General features: G+C 43.0%; 1 protein-coding gene across 4 annotated transcripts in view; it reads right to left on the bottom strand.

Annotated features, from left to right (window-relative positions):
* Positions 1-24,830, bottom strand: part of Kdm3 (Lysine demethylase 3) — a 273,649-nt gene that overhangs the window by 38,090 nt on the left and 210,729 nt on the right. The gene's annotated exons all lie outside the window — the stretch shown is intronic.

Raw genomic sequence — 24,830 nt, 5'->3', positions numbered from 1 at the left:
ATATCAATGATATCTAAACCTAAAAGCATCAAAGATGTCTAGACCTAAAAACATCAAAGATGTCTAGACCTAAAAACATCAAAGATGTCTAGACCTATGAACTTCGAATATTTCTGAATTCATGAATTTCAAAGATTTCTAGATCCATAAATCTCAGATTTCTAGTGCCACAAATTTTAAGAATCCAAGGAACCGACTGTCGCGCGTGGAATTATCATGACAAGTTTCCGTTCGAAAGGGAAGGAAATGTTCTAGTTCCATCGAATTTTTCTAAAAACAGGTTCGACGGTGAATGCGCTGAAAGGCTAGAATCGTCACGGTGTCTACAGGAACACGAATCCTGAGGTAACCGACGGTACGAAGTGAAAAATACAGCACCGCTTTTCGAGTCTCGCGATTTTCCTTCTCCTCGCTTTCTCTCTTTCTCTCTCTTTCTTTCTTTTTTCCCGGCCCTCCTTTTTTTTGTCTTTTTATCGCGACGCGGCATTGTGCTCGGCCTATGTGTATCGCGTGGTGCAAATTAGCGGCTGCATTCCTACGCTTTCTGCACCCACCGTGTGATTACCATGATTTCTACGTGACGTAATTTCACCGCAGACGGAGCTCTCGCGCGTGAACGTGCACACATACACGCGCGTACGGTAAAACCAGGAGACGGATAAGAGAGTGGGAGAAGAGGGGGGAGGGGAGAAAAAAGAGAAAGAGATACGAAACGAGTTTTCGTGACGCACACGTGCTGGTTGAGAGCTCGTCTCACGGGCAGCCGAGCCGTGGCGCACACCTATGCGCCCGGCCAATGCATCATTTGGACAGGTAGGCTGGGCACACGGACGTCGTTCCAGGTATATACGCTAAGCCTCGGTGTAACGGGTACATATACCGGGTGGCACGAGAATTACACTATTCCAGGGAACCCCGCACCCTGAAATCTCTGGGAATTAAACTCGCGCTGGACAATGATTACCAACATTCTCTTCACATCTACACCTCGATTTGATCCTATTAATAATGAAATGTTTGCGATCGACGAACCGAGGGCATTTATTACGCAATGCAGAAATCTGTATGGTTATAGCAATCTTGATAGAATTTGAATGGAGGACAAATTTGTATGGTTTATTGAAAGCGGTATTTATAGTTAATACATGTTTCGTTCTTAAATAGTCTGATGATTATATTCATCTGCAGCCTGTTTCCTGTTCGGAAAAGCATTTGTTTCCTCCATTATATAATTCGTGGGTGGAAAATAGATCCATCAATCGCTTCCTTTGTTGTCTGTCTTGTATTATTCACAGATTAAGTACTACGTGATCGATGAAAGTGAAAAATGGTATCATCGTAGGTGGATTATTATTATTATTATTATTATTTGTTTTTATTGCACTGGCAATATGTAGCTTACTCGGAGTACGACGACGAAAAGTAAGACCAGCAGTACTGACGTAAAAGGTGGGGCTACAGATAAAGGCCGTTGTTAACGCAGCCTTAATTAACCTTCATTACTGGGAACAGTGGAGGAAGCAGAAGGAGGAAACACGTCGATGACGAAGATTCTTGTTTCGAGTAGACGGGGATCGTTAATGGAACGTATGCGAATGCAAATTAATCGGTTCGCCGTAAAAACACGCGCCATCGGTGGAGAAGACAACGATTACTGATCGCTGATAATCGAGGCCGCGAAATTAAGATCGTAACTACTCCGTTGTTTCTTCTTTTCTTCTCGTTTCTTCTGTTTTTTTTTCTCTTTTTCGTCCGAGCAAGCCGTTACAAACGATGACTTACGACAGTTTGATCCTGACCTTGCCCCTCGCAAAAAATTGCGCCCGTAGCAGGAAACGTGCGAGAATTGTCGAGCCCGATTAATAGAAACCGCGAACGAACTTGAAATTCCAGTGACTTGCACGCTTCTAAATCGGTCGACGGGAAAGAAACTATTCTGGAATCCACGCTGACGATTGACATTCATGATTACCCCCGAAGAACCTATGTTTCCTTCGGTTTCCTCAGCACTGAAGTTGCCGTAACACTTGCCTGAATAACTGAATACTCATTACCGTATTCCGATTAACAATTTTTCCTGTTGCCCCAACACATTGTGAAACCACTGCAGATAGCATTAAGTTGTTTATTCCTAGAACAGTTTTACATTAATCTACGTTCTTGAAATGCGAATTCGCACGAAGAATGTTAAATATTAAAGCTCCAGCAACCGTGAACAGCTTTAGTTGCTCACACGAGTCCGGAACCGTTATAATTCGCTCGAGGGTAGATTCGAGGAAACTGAAACCACATAAAAGTCTATTCTCCTCTGAAACAATCTACAAAAATATGAAGGAACAACTAAGCGATATTTAATGTTATCATATTCCTCGTTTTCAAATTCTTAGACCATGTAAACACACGAAATTCCACCATTCAACGATCAAGTTACATTTCGCACAATTTCTGTCACTTCTGTCAATTCCCAAGCACGCGTCGAAACGGAACAGGAACGGTCCGCAATTTGCGAAACAGGAGATCGACCGACCAATACAGAGAGCCTAAAGCGACTCGGGTAAATGTCACTAACCTTGCAAAAGCCAGGCGGCAGCGGCGGCGGCTACCGGCTGCCACGTTTACTCGGAAGCCATTAATATATCCGGAGGCAGCGGGCAGCGGCTGGCGCAACCGCGATAGCCCCCGCCATTAATAATACGAATCGGATTTAGTTTCTGCATTCGGCGTGTGAGAGGCGAGGAATGGAGAGAGACAGTGACAGAGAGCGCGAGGGAGGGAGAGAATGCCGTGAGTACTGGTCCGACTGAGTCGGCGTTTTATCGCGGGAACGTAATTGAGACTCGTCACGTTAATGTTGCACAGGATTAACCTGTTGACTCGGCCGCGTATTGCCTCTCGTTCCGCGATCGTCGACGAGCACGAACATACAGACACACGGACATACGGACACACGTACACACGCGGCTGGTGCATTCGAGCGATACTGCGGACCGTTTAATTAACAATTAACTTTTTCGAACTTCGCTCGACGTGATGCAATTCCTCGTGATGCAGCCCGACTTCCGGAGACCCAATATTAACAGGCATGATCTATGGATTTTCCCTCCGCTCAGCTAAATCTTGAACACCCTTCTCGCCGTTAATCTTCGCGCACGAATAATTACGGGTTATTAGAGCGATTTCTTAGACTGCAGATTTCGAGTCGAGTAGCGTTCAATCGGGTATCGCGGTCAAGCGTGTTTTTGCAGAGATTTTAATACGCGTTTCGTTTTACTTAGTTGGGTCTTATCAATGCTGAAGGCATCGAGGAGACGAAATTTATCAGTTAGCTGTGACAAAGTCTTTAAAAAGTGTGTACCTTATTCCTATATATGTACGTGTGCATATCCGCAAATAATGTTTTAAAAAATTTTTATTCGAGTAATATATACCTATTAAATGGGTTGTTTCGAAAATGAATATTCCCTTAATCAGTTTAGCTTTTTGGTTAAATATTTCTAAAATCTTGAAGTAATTACAAACTACAACGAATGAACTTGAATAAACTTGAATTGTTTACAATCTTCTCGCTTGAAAACACGTTTACAATTACCACAGTTGTAGCATCAAAAGACAAATCCCAATTTCTAGCGTAAACCGATTTATTTATTTACATTGTCCAACAGCTTTCAATTTTTAGCGATGCAATAACCGTGACTGCCAGACATGACCGCTATCTTTAGGGATGAAACCCGAGTTTGAATATTTTCGGCGGCTGGTATCGGACGCGTGGAAAAATCACGGGGCCAGAAGGAATATTCGGGGTTTTGCTGGCAGCGACCGGCAGCCGGAATTCGCGGCGGGAATCCTCCGCTTAAGCTTTGACGAGTAGTCGACGGTTGTAAAATTGGTCCCGGTGGGAGGACCACGTGCCAAAACGTCTTACTACCGCCGCTCTATTTTCGCCAGACGTCGGTGAACAGGGGAACGCTCGTTTGGCTCGCGATAGCCTGGGAAATCTAGAGAGATCCCGCCTCGGACGCTTCGTGACTTCGAAATTAAGACGCGTTTCTCTCCTCGAGAGAGTCGCGCTGGAAATCAGGATGACATAGCCTATGGGGAACGGCGGTTTCTCAATTTTTTTTCGAAATTGAACGCCGGTACAAAGTCTGAACATTTGAAACAAAATATTTGAAGTTTTAATTATACGTTTCAAAGCGAACATTAAGTAAGTGGAACCCCGTGTTTAAAATTTAAAAGGCAAATGCTGGTTAGGCTTTGCTTCTCCTTAACATTTCAGTAATCAAATTGAGTTTTGACAAGTTATATATTATCTCTCGATTGAAAGCAATCGATAAATTGTTCGATAATCGATAAAGGCGGCGAAAGGACTAACCTTCGAATGATTAATGCTGGGGTTAATTGGAACGTGCATCAACCGGTCCGCAATGTTTAAAATATACACTGCTCGGTATAATTGAATTATGGCTTGATGAGCTGCCAAATGCTTCGAATATTTTGGAAGATTGTAATACATCAGCGACGAGAATATTACCATTAAGATAAGAGTGATGCTTAGTTTGAGTAAAACATTGTTATTACAGAAACAAGAATTTCCTGCATCTAAATTTTCTTCGTTTATTTATAAGTACACATTCTTCGAGGAATGGAGGAATGAATTACCTTCTTCGTCTTCATAATATATAAATTTAAGATAATCAGTTAAAATTATACTCGAGTTAGTAACGGGTTAAAGTTTCCATGATATCGATTGCTTACAGCAGAGCCTCTCCCACACATGTTCAGGCGGATGCTAGAAGCACGCGCCATGATTTAAATTGCTCAATGAGACTCGCTGCAGAAACAACTTTTTCCTAGACCCTGATTATTATGCTGGTTGCATGAACGAGCCGAGTAATCGATTCTAAATACGCGTTTCACGGGAAGGCCCGTAATTGTCGCGCATTAACTGCGTTTAAAACGATCGATTCAGTGTCGCTGAATATTCATCGTGACTGCGCCCCAGCGAAGCCTCTCCCGGCTTCGGAAACTTGCCGAGGGATATTAACGTTGATCGCGTATCGATGACGATCATGATTTTGTATTTCGCGTGAAGAGTAGTTATACGAAACCGTAACGCGTGACATAATAATTTCCACGTTGCACTACTGAAAAACATTTCACGCACAGAATACATTACATTCGATAGAATGTCGCAGAAGATTGTCACGATCGTAAGACTTTTAGGAACAAGTTTATTTATTTATTCTTCAGTGTCAAAGTTAAACGTTTTCGACTGGATAATTTTAAGTAAACTTCACACGACCTAAATGTTTCTCTTCATTTGCATTTTGTTTCCTTCAAATTATTTCTTTGTCATTTCATGTGACACTTTTTATCTGTTCTATATTCATTCCGAATGTGCTGAAAAATGAGTAACTCGAGCCAATTCATTTGTGTCGCCGTCACTCAAACTAGGGAACAAGAGTGACACACGCTAGGGAACGTGTTAATCTCCATCGGGATGATGGGCAACGGGAACTGTGTGGTCTGGAATCGGAGCAGGAGGTTGTGGCACGCCGATCCACGGAAAAAGAACCTCTACAAATAGCTGAATGAGTGGAGGGGCGAGGAGGAGAGAGAGACATCCAGTGGCTCGAAATAAAACGAGAGAACGGCACTTCCCACGATTACATAAATACGCGTCTTCTAATTATAGTTTGCCGTACTCGTGCGTCCATGGGAATACCTGTTTCTACAACCTTCGGCTCTTGGTTAATGGGTTCGACCCGTTAACGCTTAACCCCTCTAATTACATCCGTTGAATCACTCAATTACTCAGCACGAATTCAAGAGTCGTAAAATTTTAGTCGAAACCGTCGCGTAAAATGTTTCTTAGCAATTCTGGACAATCAAAGTAATTTATTCAAATTCATTCACCTCACATTCAATAAAATTCCTGACCCCTTTTTCTATTCCCTAATATCTTCACTAAAGAACATAAAACTACATTTAACCTAGTTTCGAATAAAACGTCCACGAAATCTGGCGCAAACATTCCAAGTCAGTTAATCACATTTACCTTCGCAGAAACTTCCAGCTCAATTCAATACGAGACTTTGAATAGGAGTTGTAAACTATTGTTAAAGAAAAACGATCCTTAACTCTTTACCAATATCGATCCACCATAAATCGCAGAGCACGGAAGCAACAATCACCGGAGAAGAGCATAGAATATTAAGTATCGCGATGGGTCTTCAATTATTTACAGACAGGTATTAAGTGGTTTACTGATAATTAATAACCGAAGCTTAAGTATTCCTTCAACAAACTCTCAGTAGTAATAGCAATTACAAATCTGCAACAGCAAATTATATTAAGTAATACAATTTAGTCACTTGAGGAGTGTTACTTAAAGAAAATTATTAGGCTACTTTTCAATATAAAAGAATAGGTCACTGAAAACGTTATCATTTGATTGTTCTGTGTCATTATAACAACTCGTGATTACATACTTAGAATTAGATTATACTATTATTTATATTACTACCTAGTAATAGCTGCAAGCAAACAAAATGTTTAAAGAAACGCTGCACCCACCCCCTAAGTTAGCTTTATAGGTGGTTGTCTAGTGGTCAACGGGTTGAAACGAGTAGTCTGTCCGTGAATCTGTTCGTGATACACACGACTGGCACCGGAATGAATATTTCCCCGGCGTATAAATACCATTCGACGCCGGTGGCGGGTGGGGTTCGCAGTGGGAAGGGATGAAGAATAGCGGGGTGGAAGAAGGTACAGAGAGAAAGAGAGAGAGGGAGAGCAGTTTGGTCGGTCCTCGACATGGATATTTCAGCGAAAGCCTGTGGACGATCAATAAATCCGGCGAAACGTGGCATAAAAGGTCGAACGGTTGCGCGAGGGTGGGTCGTTCCAAGGGTTGATACGGTTGATCGATCGGAGGAGGGTGATTTCCACGGGGTAAGTTCAGGCCTGGGAGCTTGAATGGAGACTGAAAACGACGTAAAAATCAAATAATGACGAGGCAGCTAGAGAGGGGATCAGGTCGGGTTTCCAACAGCCGCGCACCGGTAATCGTTCGTCCGAGGGATGAACGGGGGATAGAAGGAGAGAGCGAAAGAAATTCACTTTATACGCCGGGAGCAACATATGCCTCCGGTTCAACTCCTTCCATGGCACGTTCTGTGTCACTGAACTTTTTCCAGTTTTTCTAAAAAAAAAAATAAAGAGAGGCACGTAACCGGTGAAATTTAGTACGCCTTTAGGAGATTGCGATCGATACAGAAGCTTTCGGTTTTCAAATTAGAATTTCTCGACCGTGGAGATTGGAAGACTGAATCTGAAATGATTAATACGTCTACTATCGCGATCTTGATGTATTGTTTATAATTCCCGAGACTGGAATCACTGAAATCTTTATTTAACCATAATCGTAACTGGAATTTCATTATCTTGTAAACAAAATTTCTTTTAGTCATTTGTTGAAGTGAGATAGTTAAAATACGAGTGTATCGGTGCTTACGAAGGAATCTAAGACAAGCTATCTGCCTCCCCCCGCCGTGCTTACGGTCAATATCGCAGCCACAATTAATTATTTTTAATCAGCACTCGAAAACGAGGTCCGCCAATCACGCGTTATCTCACTGTGTTACGATTACCGAGCGATAAACCGTACGGTAACCGATTACGCGTACCAGCGATTTCGATTAATACACGCGGGATGTGTAACGAGCCAGCCACGCTTCGCTGCCGCTCGCTATTCCTCGAATAATGTATTCCATTCCGCGTTGGCCGACCGCCAACTATATGTTTACGGAAATCACGGGGTAAAGGGAGCGAGATAAGGAGCCTACAGTCGACGGCGAGACACGGTCTCTCTATTTACGGATACGCCGAGCCGAAAGACAAAAGCCCGATACACAGTTGCGGGCACGAACGTCGAGGGAGCTCGTCTGGACTACTTAATGACGCTCCTCGTTGATCGTGCAAAATTTTCTGCGTGCTTTTCAATCGAAACACACGAATCATCTCTGTTTCACCCCCCGCTGCTCGGCTACTTTCGCAATTGCGCTGTGAATTATCTTATCAGTGGATACTCAACGTTTCTAGCTGAACGATACCGCGTCCCATCTACAAAAAAGTAACGAGGTCTCTATTTATCAATTGATACCAAATTAATACACACAATTACTAAACAATCAAATTTACTATATTTTACTTTGCTCGTTAATATCTTTCCCCAATGACTTTAACACAAGGAACTTCAAATATCCCATGTCAAGTATTCATTCATCCAGCACTTAACAGAAATCACAGATAAGGAAAAAACAATTCCTACGCCCCTGGGAATGGTTCGTACGTCAATGGTGCTCCGAATTCCGTGAAACTGGACCAGCATTAATGGGAGGCGCCACAGCGTAAAAAGAACACGAGTAGTAAATTTTTTGTACGCGGACGATTGTTTTTTCCTGGGATCGCGAAACCCGATACCCTAACTGCGGTCTCATCTCTTCGGTGCCGACACTTTTTTTCGCGTGGAACCGGGGAGCAGAGGGCCAGTTCTTCCGAGCAAGCCGACCGGAGGGGAGAAAAGGGAAAAAATGCGAGCGGCCGCAGCGTGCACTCTCGTAGACTCATAAAAACCGTTTGGAGCGTGACCGAGGCTCTTTTTTTCGCGGGTATCAATGACAGAAGGAGGCCTGCTGGCCGAGTCGAGCGAACCGCCGAGTTTTTTCGCCTCTTTTTTCTACTCCTCCTCCAGTTTTTTCCTCCGCGAAACCCAAGGCCTCACTCAACGCTTCTCCCACTTCCCGGAAACGGTTCTCATTCCACGGAGACCGTTCGGCTCTCGCGAAATTTCGCCAGCTATTTTTAACTCTTCGCAATCGGGTTTTTCGCTAGACATATTCAACGTTTCCTGACGAGACGTAGACGATATATGTTGAAACTGACTTAACAATCATTCTCACGTGTACACTGCGGAACAAAAGTATTTTATTTCAATTCACGTAGTGATGTCTTACACGGAGTTCGATGTTGAACGTTAAAGTTTATAATTTTAGTATGTACTGTTTTTCTGTTATGATTGTTACGGTTTAGAATAGAAGTAAACACAGGGTGAGCTCAAAATTCAGGGGTCCGTGTTTAGTTCAAATTAAAACAAGTGGTTCTGAAGATACTACTGTACTGCGTGATAATGTTTTTCCCACTCTTCGTCTCAACGTTACGAGAACGTTTTGCGGTTGGGAGATTACGAGACTTATCGAAATTCGAAGAAATTCTCTTCCTATTGACATCTTCGAAAAACAAAACGAAGCAGCGGTTAAAAGAATCGAACAGAAAGTATTTCTTGCGTTTTACAGTTTCCCGGTGACTTTTATGCGCTGTAACCGCATGAAGCCGCAGTTTGCTTATTATCTTACATGATAATTTATATAAATGTAAGGAATGCTCGTTTTATTTCGTCGTTTACGGTACCGCTCGTCGCGTGTGCAATAAAAACGTATTTATTAGACTTAATTATAGATAAGACTCTTGGTTGCTGAACTTGAGGACGTAATCGACACGAGATGGGTTTTTAAAAATAATCTGAACGATATAGATACTTTTAATGTCCTTTGCAACTATTCAATTTCAAGAATCACCTTCTTGGCCTCACAATAGTTAATCCTTTGTTTTACGGTTTCTGTCGCGACCGTGTGCCAATTGAAGTTATTTTATCGTTGTCGATTCAACAGTGGCTCCTTTTTCCTCGGACCTAGATCGTGATATTCGAGGAGACCGAGAGGAGTTCGGTAACCGAAACTTCATGTCCCTCGTTCCCCTTGATCTTTACTCGCGCCGAATGATTTACCGCTCCATTGCTCCTTCTGCGTCTAATTATATTCCGGCAGTGAGAAAGAATGCTTTGGTCGCTCCTTAGTGGGCCGCACGGTCGATTTAATCCGCGGCTCCGACGCGGAGCAATTATTTTCTCGAAATCTCGCCACGTGGACCCAGCGACACGGTCACATTCTTTCTCTCTGTTTTAACGATAGCGTCATCATCTACGAACCCGTTAGCCGCCTTGAATTTCGGCTCCAAAACCACCTAGCACCGATCACAACTGAATACCACAATTTCGCGTTGCGTCAGATTATTGCAAAGGTAAACAACTTGAGACAGGTAATTGGAAACACCTGTGAACCGTGACTCATATATTCGTTCGCATATTTCTGAGATAACACTCGGGTTTGTGAATTGGCATTCGAGTGTTGCTTGCGTGTACTTGTTAATATTATCTGCATACCCTTTCCCGTAATATACTTGTTTCTTGTTAAATTTGAAATAGTGAAAATGAAATTTAATTAGCGGTCGTGTTTCAAGGAGATGCGACTAATTATGTGAATTAATTGAATAATTGATTGGAAATTAGACGGAACATTTGAAGTACATATTTCATGCATCTTCGAGACTGAAATATAATTCGATTTATTTCTGTGCGACTTGCCGAAGTTATCGAACTATCACTCTCATTAGTTTGCGAGATTATCATTCTGAACGAGAAAATAAATTCTCGAGTATCGTAAGATAACAGGTAACAGATAAAGTAATCAGTAGACCGTGGATGTTTATGCAAAGCCCTGTTTTTATTGCCAATATAATGTTTCAGCCAGATAAAGAAGAGTACTAAATCCCCGTTGAATTCCATTAACATTACTTTTATCGAACGAATTATTATTCAGTTGCTTCTGCCATAAATGCACAAGCATCCGCTTTCTATTAATTAATTGAATGTGACCGGAATATGATAAAGACCAGTTAAATGTAGCAAAGGATCAAATCAGTTATTCCCGTTAATAAGAGAGCAATGAATAGAATTCAATATTTCAGGCGAGTACTATAGTCGACTCAAATGTAATATCTCCAACAACATGTCATTCATATCTACTATTTCTTCCTCCTCGGTCAATTAATTATCAGAAATTCAATTTTCTTCGGTCAACGGGGCTAAAAAAATCTAAATGGTCAATGACGACAGATTTATTCGAATTTCGATCGAATTTTAACTTTTACTATCATAAAATAGGAAAAATATTATTTCATTCATATCACAGTTCTATATTATTTCTTATAAAGTAAATAAATATTTATGCTTGCACGTAATATAACAATTAAAGTATTGAAGTAATGAAAGACCAAGTCTTCATTTTCTCTGATATTTAAGAACTTACCTTCTCTCTAATGATTTACCTTCCTCCCTGCTTAAGGTATTTAATATTTTATAAAATCCTCGTCTACGAAAAGTTAATTCCGCGTCACGCGTGACTCGCGTGAGGATACAGCTTAATGCTAAGCGAATCCGAAGTAACGAGACTTGCGTAAGCGCACGACAAGCCTCGAAAATAGAGCGAGATGTATATTCGTGCGGAATTGCCGAGGAAGGTCGCCAGGTTGTTGAACGTGACTCGGCTTCGTCGTATCAGCCTCCTCCGTCCTTTCCTCGGAAAAATATCACGTCTCCGGTCCCCCTTTATCGCGGGTGGAATCCGGAGGAATTTTAACTCCTTGCCTTATAATATCGAGTAAAGCTTATAATAAAGTTTAGAAACTAAATTCGACAAATGTAATTATTACTGTATTCTAATCAAGTCGAAATTAAATATTATCTATCTCCTGTGAACAATTAATCTTTATACCGAACAGAAACTTAAATTATTCAAAGTCAAATCATAGGTACATAATGAATATAAATATTATTTTTTCTCTGTTTGTGTCTATCTCGATTAATGAACGTAGAATTTTTTGTGTTCTGGATAATTATTACGCATAATACAGTTTTAAAGAGGATAGTTATAATAGCAATTGTAAGGTAAGGGGTTAAATTTGCGGCTGGAACACGAACCGAGGGCAGAGAGGAAACGCGGAGCGAGTCGCGCGATACACGCTGGCCCGAGTCAGCGGCGAAGGTCAATTGCTCAACGAGAAATCAAGGCGATCTGGAAACTGGATCGACGGAACGTCGTCCCCCTTTTTCTCGCTCCGACGGGATCTTATTCTTTCGAACGGCATACCAAGGGTCAATTGCGCCGACCCGAAGAATTCACACGCGTCAATTCGTTTCGAACCACTTGACGGACCGCGCTCAAACGTTTTATCGGGTCGATCGAAACGCTCCGCCCTAAGATTTTATCTGGTTCCATTGTAAATCAGACCTTAAGTACGTCTGTTTCACAGAAAACGAACTCGGTGCTGTAATAAGGCAGAACATGGACATTTAATTTTTTCTGTCCGCGGAGAGAAGTATTACAGAGTGCAAGACGATGAATTGTTTATGAAATTAGATGTGAAATCTTGCAAAAGGTAAATTTATCTTTCATGCAACTCGATGTTACAGTAATTGAAGATTAATTAGTAAAGTATTCATCATCAAAAAAGCAAATCGCTTTTCTTAAAATATTGAAATTTCCTAAACCAATTCGACTAACACGATATAGTCGACAAATTCCTTTGACCAGATTTATGGGGTAATTCTACTCTAAAATTTTGGAAAAAAGCGATTTTCTTTGCTTAAATGATGCTTTATTGTGTGAAGAATGTAGGAAAACAGTTTTAAGTGGGAGAAAACTCAGGAACACGAGGACAGATGTGTTTATTTTAACTCGTAGGAACTCGTACGATAATTAGCTATTTACAATGTATTCGTTATGACGCACCATGTAATGAGACGTGTTTTTCACTCCCAAGTTTCTGTTTTTTATTTTTCTCTTCAAAACATTTTATTGTCCATTTGCAGAGTGTCAAAGATCCTTGCGAGCCAAATGGCAAATGAAACTTTGAATGCGTTTTTCTCGAAACCACATGTTTTTAAGTGGCCGGAATCATAACTCAAAAAATTTTCAACCAATCGACTTGAAATTTTGTGCAGTGGTTCAAAATAACAACTCAGGGAACATCGGAGTGGTTTTTTGAGTGATTATCAATTCTTTTCTTATGAACACTTTAATGCCAAAATTTTCGTCATTTTCTTGACCTTTAAATGTTCACGAAATTAATAATTATGAATATTTTTTAATTCCTCTACAATGTTCCTTAGATTTTGGTATATGATATGAGAAAATCTTTGATTTTTTCTTCTAAAACCATCCGTCACAGAAAAACCTTATCGACCATGCAGCCCTCCGAAAAAACGATGCTTGCCAACACCTACAGCCGCCCATTTTTGGAATCAAAATGTTTAAAAAATTTACATACCTTTCTGAAAATATATGCAATAAAACTTTGTTACTCTTATTTCTATACCATGTATGGTTTTTATTTGAAAAATTACCGAAGATCATCTTATTTTCTGACTTTTAGAGTGGCGTTACCCCTTAAAGGGTACACTTTTACACCAACGTATCGAGTGAAAGGGATCTATACTTCGTGGATTACCAGAAGATCAAAAGTGTCCCTGCTACGATAAATCTCGATTTCCCAGCTTCCGTTTCATTAAATAGACTACTCCGGCTCCTCGAGAATTTTAAACACTCTGTCTCAGCAGCAAACGTGCCGAAGAATCACGCGTGGTTTCCCCACATCTGGCGGGAATCCGCGATAAAGAGAGGCTGACCCGAATATCGAAAGTGCCAAAACGCGTCGTCGAAAATAATCCACTCGCACCGGAATTCGCCTCGCCCACCCCTCCCTGGCACCCTTATATCTTTCTCCGATATTCCAAATGCGAAATCATTTCGCCCCCGCTAATCCGCGAGCCAGCTGGGAGCCGAGCCAACCGAGAAGTCCCTCTTTCATCTTCTTCCTCGAATTCCGCGCAATCCGAACTTAACGAACGCGCCTATACCCTCGCAATTACCGCAGCCCATGAATCCGCCGGCGTGTATCAGCGTCGAGAATAGATCCGATTCTCTCGGAGGAAATCATTTAGCGTCACGATCATCCACGCGCACGGACGCGCGAAAGCTTCGGATCATTTTTTAATTATACGTCGAAGTAGACTTGCCATTTTATTTTATTCGATTGTTAAGTATTTTTACTGATCCCCGTTAGAGGTATTTATTCACGAAATTATGATTGGTAAGAGAAGACCGTGACACATTTATATTTCCATCGAAGAAGTTAGAGAAATTGAAATTAGATATTAAAATTAGATATTGAAGTTTGGTTTTCTTTAATACTGACTTAAAAAGAACAGAATTAAACGGAATCTTGGGAATTTTCTTATACTGAATAAAGGTTGGATATACTTCAGTATAAAATACTGAATATACTTCGTATAATGAAGGTTTTCGAAGTAATAGTATTAATCAATGAAATACAATTTTCTGTATAGAAGACTCAGGAAAGCGACTGGAAATTTAAAACACCCCGGACCACAATGAGCGAACCATCAACCGTTATTTATTCTGCGCGAATGAGCTGTTAATTACCAGTTCGTTATTGAAATCAGGAATAAAATAAACGGAAAGGAAACGTCGAAACTGTTCACGATATTCTGGTAGTGTATTCACGCAAATATAAATATTTATCGAACGATTTATGAGAACCGAAGTCAAACGGAGAAGACGGAGACTGGCGTTCAAAGTTTTCCCGTTCCGATATTCTCCGAAGTGGATTGTGCGTGTTCAACCGAGACAACGAGCAACTTCTCGCTCGGAAAAACTCGCGGAAGAAATGCAATAACTTTTCGCTAGTCCGCATACTTCCGGGAAGTTTCTCGCCGTGCCGCCGATCTCGCTTTTTTCCGAGTACCATCGAAGAAACGCTCCGACTGCTCGATTGAACGGAATCCGGGACAGGCGAAAAGACACGAAGGTTAGAAATGCGTGTGCCTATGTGGATTTCTAACCAGCCGATTAAGTAACCGGTTACTTTCTACTAAACCGAACGGTTCACGATATACCGTGTTGTTGCGCTGGGTCTAGATTATATGGTAGTACTCGCACACAGCTGATGAGTTCCTGATGACCCAGGAATCCACTTGAGAAGACTCGAAAGTTCTCTATTTTTAATCTTCAAATTTATGAGAATAGAGTTTCTTGGAACATACTTTCTGTTATTACTATCTTAATGTTTGATTTATCATCAAAACAATTAAAAGTTTACAAGAGACACAATACAATTGTCTATTTCTAGCATAGTCCTATCATTTCTTGATAAAACATTTGGAAAGATAGATCCTCCAAGAGAATCTTCCTCAAAGATTCGACTCATCCTTCAACGAATCTAAAAGTCTTACCATGCGCCTCCCCCCTTTACTATCTCGCTTGTTTCCCAACGCTGGTTTGGGCCGGCAACGTTTCCCAACGACACGAAAATTTCTGCGAGAGCACGACGCGCACCGTGACGATGTACGTGGCGAGGAACGCCGAGATAAAAGCAACCAGAGCGGTCGCGTCGAAAAATGGGCGACGCCGCTCGGAGATGACAAACACCGTCTGTGATAAATGCGCCTCGGCGAGGAGAGGAGGAGGGTTGGTCGATAAGCTCGATGAACTATGAAAACAAGGCGCGCAGCGCCGCTATCGATCGCACGACCGCGAGGAGGGAGAAAGGAGGGAATACGTTGCGCCAGCCTCGCGTGTAGATCGCTCGATAAAATTAGACCGATCGCTGCAAAAACACTGATAACGCGTTCCTAGACGGCCGTTGATATAACTGTCCGAGATTCCGCGAATCGTCGCGAACGGAACGGGAAAAGGAGAAGCGAGACAAGATTAGAAAGCTGAAATATACTTGCGGTAATCGCCACGCAGATGCGTCGGAAGAAGGCGGAGGAGTTGGCCAAAGCGTATGTACAACGTTCCGCAAGCAATTCAGACAGATATATCTGGCCGACTCGCTGCCTCTGACACCGATAACGCAACCTGCGCTACGAAGATGATAAGATAACGCAGTGTGGCATGATATTCGGTCGCCCGGAAAGTGCGAGCCGATTTTTAAATAAAAGGAATGTCAACTTTTATCATTATTATTCCCCGAGTGAATTTTCAAAGAATGTTAATTTTGTTATTTTTAATGAATAAAAATATTCTTTGTGGATACGAGGTACATCTTGTTGATTTTTCTCTTATCTGATGGAAGAAATATCTTAAATATCTCAAATCATTTCCTCTCATCTTCGACGTATTGACGTCGGCGTCTGTTGGAAATTGCTGCACTTATTTTAGCCACTGGCACATCACTTTGCCAATCAAAAGTCTTTGCCTCTACGTAGAATCGCACCAATAGCTGATTTTAAACGAACGTCATAATTATACAATCGCGTCTGTTCCCGAAACAAAATAATTCAAAACACCAGAAGATGCTTCTAAACAATACCGAAGGACAAGTGAGTCACTCGCAATCGAACTGCCACCAGTCGTCGAGGGGTGAAGATAATGCTATAACTTCAGAGAAATCAATCAATTTTAATGAAACTCCTTTCGACGGACGCGCGAAGAGATAACCTCGTAGACCACACAATAAGCGAGAAAGGTTCATCGCGTTCTAAATAATGCGTGCATTTTACCGGAAACATCGACGGGCACTCCTTATCGTTTATGACAGACAATACGCGTGTTTTTATAAACACTCATCGAATAAATCACGCAACGAGGAATTTACGACGGACGATGGCAATTTTTGCGGATGCTCGTCCCGGATAAGGAACAATAACGCAAAATATGAGGCGATAGCGTCGAATGGCCGAGATATACGCGCTGTGTACACGGAGAAAAGACGAGCGTTGTGCCGCGACCTTCGGACCCAAGTCATAAGGTTGACAACGCTCGGCGAGAAATCCGAGATACGGAAGCGTCGAGATAACAAACGCCGTCGCCGCCGTTGCGGATTTACCGGGAGATTCTGCGACGCTCAAATTACGAAACGAAGGAGTTTATCAGGCCTCTGAATCACGCTCGCATGGCTGGAACTGTGTTAATTAGCCGCTGAATCGATGGCGGTGGTAAGTACAACACTCGCGGCTGGAACACGCTGCTGCCGCCGCGCGCACGGCCGATTTCCCTTGATCGTGACGCAATCGTCGCTACGGTGGCTCGATCGACTTTTCACTTCGAGCGATTAGAGAACGCGCCGCTGACGCCGGCGCTGCGAGTTTCGTTACTGTGAGATAGGATTTAATTGGATCGGGGAACTTCGAGTGTGTGCGGAAGCCTTGAAGTTCCGCTCGGGATGGAAACAATTAGGCAACTTTTCGATATGTTTAAGTTCTCCCGGGAAAATGTAACGATTAACGGTAAATGTTCGATATGTTTAAGTTCTCCTGGGTAAAAGTTCTGTACATCGGAGTACAGACACATATACAAACGAGATTGTATTTCCTTTCTTTTCACTCCTTATAATTAGCAAATAAGTGTGGTAGATATTGTACTCGCAAAGAAGGAACATTGATAAGATACGCACGAGATAACAACTAAGGGACTACCATGAGATACAAATGTATTCATTAAATTGGAAACATAAACTCTAGAATAGTTTCTTCGCAATAATGAATCGCAGAAAGGGAGATTTATTAAAGAGAATAAAGTTTGAACAAAAATAAGGCGAAGACGCGATTAAATGTGTCTTATCAACCCAACGCAGATCTGTGTTTCCAACGAGACGATAGGCAATCAAGCAATCTGGTAAGCAGGTTCAAAATGGCCGTCGGGAGATCATTAACCGAGGCTACGAAATTAGAATCGCCGGACGACGTAAGACGGGGACAATAAAACGAGAGAACCGACCGACCTCATCTCGGTTGACCTAGATCGTGGCCTCAGCGGAGTAGAGCGCGATTGTAAAAGTATACAAGAACTCGTCGAGGCCTCTCAGCAACGCTCTGAAACGACTCTCGAGCGTTCGTTCGCACGGGTACACCGCGGGATCCTCTCTCGTTCGGGGAGCGCGCGACTAGTTACCCGAGAAGGATATTTGCGGTTGTGATTCAGCGCTGCGCGGGGCGAGACGGAACAACCTCGCCGAGAATCGAGAAAGAAAATTGAAGACCGCAACGATCCAGCGGATGCGTAGCTGAAAGAAATGATCGAGCGGAGACGTAACGAAACAGAGATCGACGCTTCGCGATCCAACGCTCCGTTTGCTCTTGTAACACTTTCTGCGATGCCAGTGGTGTATTACCTACTGAAGCAATCGAAAAATCTCATAATCGATGGTAAATTGTATGTTTTTATTACAGATCACGTAGCGAATAATAACATAGTTTATATACACAATAATATATAGCTTTCGTTACGAAAGGAATAGAACTTTTTGTAAATTCTAAAAGGAAGGTATATTTTTTTAGCAGTCCTCGAAAAATAGAGCAGCACAGAAACCAAAACAGAGCCAATTAGTCCCCGTATTATCCACTTTTCCAAATAAGTAAGTCGAACAAAAGGAATCTTCTAAGCAACCGATAAGACTCAAGGACCAACCGCAATTATTTCACCAATGCGTTCAGGAAAAGCAGTTGAAACCCGAAAGCCCGGCCGCGAGAGTAAAACGTATCGAAGAGCCAGCCTCCTGAATTCTATTCGATACATAAAGCACGCGGCGCACAATCGTGTATCAGACGTTTCGGTGGGTTTTTATGCTCGACCTCGGATGACCTCGAAGCGTATACGTGTGTGCGTCGCGGGGAACATCTCTCTGATCCGTTCCCTCTTCACGGACCTCCTTTCTTTCCGCGGAGCGTTACATTGTTCCGCGCGAGCCGTGGTCGAGAAGGGCAGGTAGAAACCCTCGGGATAACAAAAGGACCAGTCGCGCCTTTGTGTATTTCCATAGAACGCGGCAGCAGACTTTCGTGATTTCTCTCTTCTACCTGAGGCCAGCCAGCCAGCCAGCCAGTCAGAGCGGAGCCCCGGGCTCTCACAAAAGGAGCAATGCCTGGCGTCTCGAAATTTTTCTCCCCTCCACACGAGCCCGCTCTGTCCTGCGTTGTACCGGGCTCCTCCCGCGCCCTTCCGACCATGCCGAGGAGCAAGGCGCCCGATTAACCGCATTGTTACGTTTTCCCAGAGCACATTATAGCGCCAACAGATTTTCTGGTCGTCCCCTACCCCGAAGGGACGAAATGTTCTTGCGAAAATTGAAAGCCTCAAAAACAGATTTCCTATAGAGATGAAAAACCGAACGATTTCTGTTCATTTTAACCGCTGAGAACCCCTGTTTTCAAGCTTTAAAAGCTTCCACGATCTAACCAATTACGATTGTTTTCTAGTATCATATACACTGTGTACCATTTTCAATGAATAATTTTAAGCATGAAATTTCGTATGAAACATTCTATGAAATAATAGTTTCGGAGATGGAAGTATTCATTGCTTAAAATGGGACATCCTGTAGAAGTTCTATGCGTGAAACTTCTTTCTATGAAAAAAAGAAATGCCAGGATTCCTCGTGAATATTCCGAGTTAATTGGAATTTTTTTGCGACAAGCCCGCACGAGGATTGAATTCGAATGTAAGTACCCTTATATTCTGGGTGGATGCAAATTTTCCTTATATGCATAATCCGTGAGTCTCAAGAAACTCTACGAGCCCCGACATTTATCGGGGAACGACCGATTCAATTTGCCCCGTGGAATTGGTAGTTTCCTCCTTCTGAACGAATATTTGATCAAAAACTTTCTAATTGCCGTCGTTCCCATAAATCCGGTTCGACACGATGCAGCGATGGCGCTGCAGTCGGGTTTGCACTTTCCCGGGGCTTCCAAGGTCGTCTTCTGCGAAATAATTCATCCATTTAAATCCGCATGTACCGTACGCTTCCACTATCCCACATTACGGAGCCAACGATCTTTTAACGAGCAGCCCAGTAGGTGAACGCTAGCAATGGAAAATGATACTGCTCGAGTCATATTTATACTTAGCTAAATATCACAGTATCAAAAATACGTACGAATGCATAGGCAACAAAGGTATCGATACTCCAATATTATACATTCAACAGTCTCGAACTGTAAGTTTTGAATGGAATTGGCATCGATAATAGTAACTAATACATTCATATTTTGCCTGATGTAATACCGATATCGCTTAATACTCGTTTCGAAGTTGCTCGTGTCAAGTTATAACACCAAGTACACAAATGTTTGACAGCTATCGAACATTCCAAACAAGTACGCGAGCACAGAATTGTTCAAAACTGATGAGAAACACTGGTATCAAGCTCATCATTAGCGAACACTGCCATCCTTTGAAGATCTCGCTGCCAACCGGTCGCCTATCGAATACATCTCGCAGGTACACGCGAACCGGAGTTTCCAATTAGCCGTCGCCAACTCTGTAACGGAATACCGTCGTATCGTCGCACAAAAAACCAGGGAACGTCTCTCCTCGGTGAGCTTTTTAATTTTAGGTCCCATCATTTTTACCAGGATTAATGATTCGTTATTCAGAGCGGACCCGTTAGAAGCACAAACTGAAAGAATAGCGGGAAATATGTGAAAAATAAAAAGATGATTTACAATTAGCCCCCTTGCTCTATAATACCGAAAACATGTGGAGAGGATTTCGAATTGAATTTAATAAATATGGATGTTATGGGTTTCTTTCAAATCGAAACGGAGCAGTGGTTTCTTGTTATTAACCCTTTTAGTGCTAGGCATTTTACGGAGTACATGCGAAGAATGCCACGGGCCGATTTGATATGCACGCTTATATGAATAGCTTTATAAGGAACAAAATTCCGATTTCCCGGAGGAAAATTTTACTATTTATTCTTCTAAAACTTGTGCAGCAAAATTTTCAGTTATAAAATATGTATAGTGACGCCCCTTCAAACGAGGCTGAGAAAAAGTCCCTCAGCACATAAGCCCGCCACAACGCATCGGCCCGTGGCAGTTTTTGCACAAGTACCGCGGGCCGATAGATCGGCCCGCTGACACTGAAAGGGTTAATAAATAATCTTTCGAGGAATCTTGCGGTGAACAAAAAATTTCTTTTTATCATTCGTCTTTTATTAAGACATGAACAATAACCGCTAAGAATAGGGTACAGTGAGAATAATATCCACTAAAAACAATAATTCATGGCAAACTCTGAAGAGAATAGTAGTTCATAGCTAGAATAGCTGCTAAAGAATAAAGTTCAATCTTTGATCGTCATTCGGCTAATGAAGCAGACAGCAACCGTTAATTTCGCTATTTTCGAATGTTCCGGGTGAGTTGGTGTTTCGCGACGTCGAAAAAGAACGGACCGGCGATCCGACGCGGGCCCCGTCGACTTAATAACTCGACGGCTCGAAAACGAAAGGCGGACGGTTAATTAAACGTGCCCGGCTGAACCAGTCCCGGTTTTCACTCGTCTACTCGACCGTCAAACGTTTTCTCTCCGGTGTTCCGGTTGAGGGTTGGGTCGATCGAAAGAGCCCCGTTCCGATCGATTACCGTCCACGGGATTCTTTACGGTAGAGGATCGAGAGTGGGGGGAGGATCGAGAGAGAGGGAGAGAGAGGGGGGAGAGAGACCCATTGGCAGTCGACGTTGTCGCGGCTTGCTCGATCGGAAACTTTCCGGCGATCGTACGACCGATCGGGTTTTCTATTATGCCACGCTCAGATAAATACGACCCGTAAATTCATGGAAATGTACCTTTCAGGAGGCTGAATGCTGGACCGAGCTACGTGGGCGCGCTGGTTATCTATTCTGCTCGTGAATAAAGCTCGATCGATGTCGGGAAGGGCTTGTCGAGGCTGACGCGACTTGATCTTTCTTTACGGAGGTATTAAATACCATAAGAAATGGGGGATATTTAACTCGATAAATGAATACCAGGTTTCCCACTTTGCAGAAGTTCGAAGGTGTGGAAAAAAAAAGAAAGAAAAAAGGAAGAGCGCAAAACTTTCTCGCTCATTGAAGTGAAATCCTCCGATCTAATAACTTAAGATGAAACATTTAATACCACAGTAGCCGCGGAAATGTTACCATTCATTATCTGGGAAACATGAGTTCACCTCTAGTCTCGAGAGACAAAACAGTACATTTTCCTTTTAAAATAATAAATCTCTCCTATCAACTGACGATTTTATGTCGACACCACAAGGTCCCTATAGAAACGCGCCAAGTTATCCCGAAGAAGATAACTGATTCTTCATCCTTCGAGGATCAGAGCAAGGTTTAGAGCAAGGAAGGCCCCGCCGGTTTCCTTTTGAGCGGTCGTTAAATCGCGATCGGGATCGTGCATCACGGCGAGACGCGACGAAACGGATTCCAATTAATTACACGCAATGACGCGCGTCGCATAGCACGGATTACAAATCAGGCTCGCGTTGTGCCGGACATTACGCAACATCGTCGACATTGCGAGTGAAACCAGTTTGCGAGCACGTCAGGCCCCTGCCACTCCGATCGAAACGCGATCGTCGTGACTGCCGTTCCGTTTGCGAATTATTTCGCTTGGGAATCCAAGATTCAATCGACGACAAGTGTTTCGGCCCCGGCGAACCGTTATTCCCGTCAGCCGTGAAGGGGAGGGGGACGACGCGTGGAACCGGAACAGCTGGCCGATCGTGATCGACGGCAAAAGTGAATATTTAACGACGAACACCATTTTCCGGAATTTCTATCTCTCCGGTTTCCGTTATGTTTCTTTCTCCCGTACCGTAGCATTTACATTTTAAATGACTCTCCTGATATGGTTTCATCGGGACGTGGAAGAATGCGTTGAAACGATTAATAATTTTTAAGTTGCTCGGAATGTGTAACATCTTCGGAATTCTTAAATTATTGCGGGCTTAGCGAATTCGTACACAAATCGTGATAGGAATCTTTGACAAAGCAAAATTATCCGCTCGATCTTTTGCAATATCGTTTGAGACTAACGTACATAATAAATAGATTGAAAAGAGGAGTTTCAGTGAAAGTGGAAGTGCATTACAATAAATCCTCAAGAATAAAATAATTTCGATTGCGAAAGAAAATATTAATTTCCATTCTCTACCAATTATCTCATAGAAGAGAACAAATCCTCTTGGGCCATCAGCGCTATCAATCTCTTAATTCTTTCCCTTCGACTTACAAAGACAAAACCAAGGTTCGTGGTAAAACGGAAACGTCGACCTTGACTGAAGAGGAACGCTTTTCAGAATGCTGCTCTCCGGGGTCCGCGGGGAAAGTTTAAACCGGCGCCGTGCACGAACAAAGGCACCGTTTTCCTGCGGCACTTTCGAATTTATGCGCGGCGGAGTCGCCGGTTATTTCGGTCGTTCGATCGTCCGCGAGAAGCCGACTCGCGTTTGCATCCGCCTCCCATATTCCTGATACAAGCACCGACTCTAATTTTACCCCATTTACGAGGACCGTAAAGCCACGAATCTCGGTTTCCGCTGAACGTGACCGGCCTCCGGAGGCTTCGTTCCGGCCCGCGATTAGGAACGACGATTCCAGGAACGCGCCAATTACGTTCCGATCCGTCCAAACGCGCGTCTGGCTTCGTCCCGGTCCGCATACTTCTGAGAAGTTAAGAGCCGAGCGGGTCGGCCAGAATGCGACGGCGTGGGCAGCGCCGATGAGCCATTGTTCGATCATCGCCGGGTATCGGGTTTGCAGAATTGAGAGAAAGGCGATAGGGGGAACGCGATCGCGACGATGAAACTCGTTTAACCCCTCGTACGTGGCTGCGTGCCGCGTTGCGAAACGTACGACGCCGTTCAAAAGTTTGGAGCATGTCATAAACATTTCGAAACGAGCCGAGTGTTTGTTTAGAAAATGCTTCAAGCGAACATATTGTACCGTTCTGGCGATGAAATGGCTCTCGGTCGTATGTAAATGTTACATTTCGCGTTGCGAAAAGTGTTTCAAAATTTGAACACTTGAGACGACATATCTCCAAGGGTTTTCGGTTGGAGAAGTTGTACGGAGTTCGAATTCCTCTATTAAATACTGCAACAATATAATTTTCCATAGACTTGGAAATCGTCGAAGTAAAAGTTCGTAAAACTAACGCATCGATAGTTCCTATACCTTCCTCAATTGTCAATTAAATTCATTATATACTGAAATATCAATCCAGTATGCTCTACACCCCTTACGTCATTACTATGTTCCCTTCCAACTATTTAGGTCACGCCAGACAGTGGCCTAAGTCTATACACGCTCGCCTTATACGCGTATAACTATTTCATTGATAGAATAAAGACGTTTATTATCATTACGTGCCCCCGGTTGTCGGATCGTTGTACCTCGTAGCCGCTGCGCGGCGTTCAAGTTTCAACGTCGGCTCTCTAAACCGTTTCGGTTGAAAAGTTTCCGTGTCACTTTTCCCGACGAAACCGCGCTCGAAGGAGACTCGCCGGGCACGCGGATCCGAAAGATATAACGGTGCTCCCATAAAGAGCGACGGAACGATTTATATTCAGCGTGGCGTACCACTGACGCGCTGCCGCGCGCTCGGGGCCTGCATAAAACTGCCGAGCGAAATAGAAGCGGGCCGTAATTCACGCGAAACTTCGTCCGAATACAAAGCTTCCCATTACCTCTCTCTCTCCCGAGAGCCGATACGCTCGTAGGAAGAAACAGAAATTCCCTGTTTCGACTCCGCTCGGCGAGCTTCGGGTCGCTCGTTCCTCGAGAGGCCTCGGCGAGTTTCCACGGCCTATCGGCGGAGGATTCAGTCAACCTGAACGAACGCCTGGCGCACCTGCATCGGTCATCACACCCTAGCCGCGGTTCGTCCGGGATTTTCACGCGCTTTCTAGACTCCTCCGTCGTTATTACAGTTGCTTGAACACTGTGTACCATGCACTTCTAGCGAAGAGTATTCTTGAGAAATAAAAGTGATTTTTTGCAAGAAAATAAATTAAAAATAGAAAAGAAAGTTTTTTCGTGTTAAGTTTTGAAAGAAAATTTTAAATGTTCGGAGAATTGTGAGTAG

This window comes from Nomia melanderi, chromosome 1 (assembly GCF_051020985.1).
Source record: "Nomia melanderi isolate GNS246 chromosome 1, iyNomMela1, whole genome shotgun sequence".
Taxonomy (NCBI): domain Eukaryota; kingdom Metazoa; phylum Arthropoda; class Insecta; order Hymenoptera; family Halictidae; genus Nomia; species Nomia melanderi.
The sequence above is the reverse complement of the archived record's forward strand: the minus strand, read 5'-3'. Positions and strand labels throughout refer to the sequence as shown.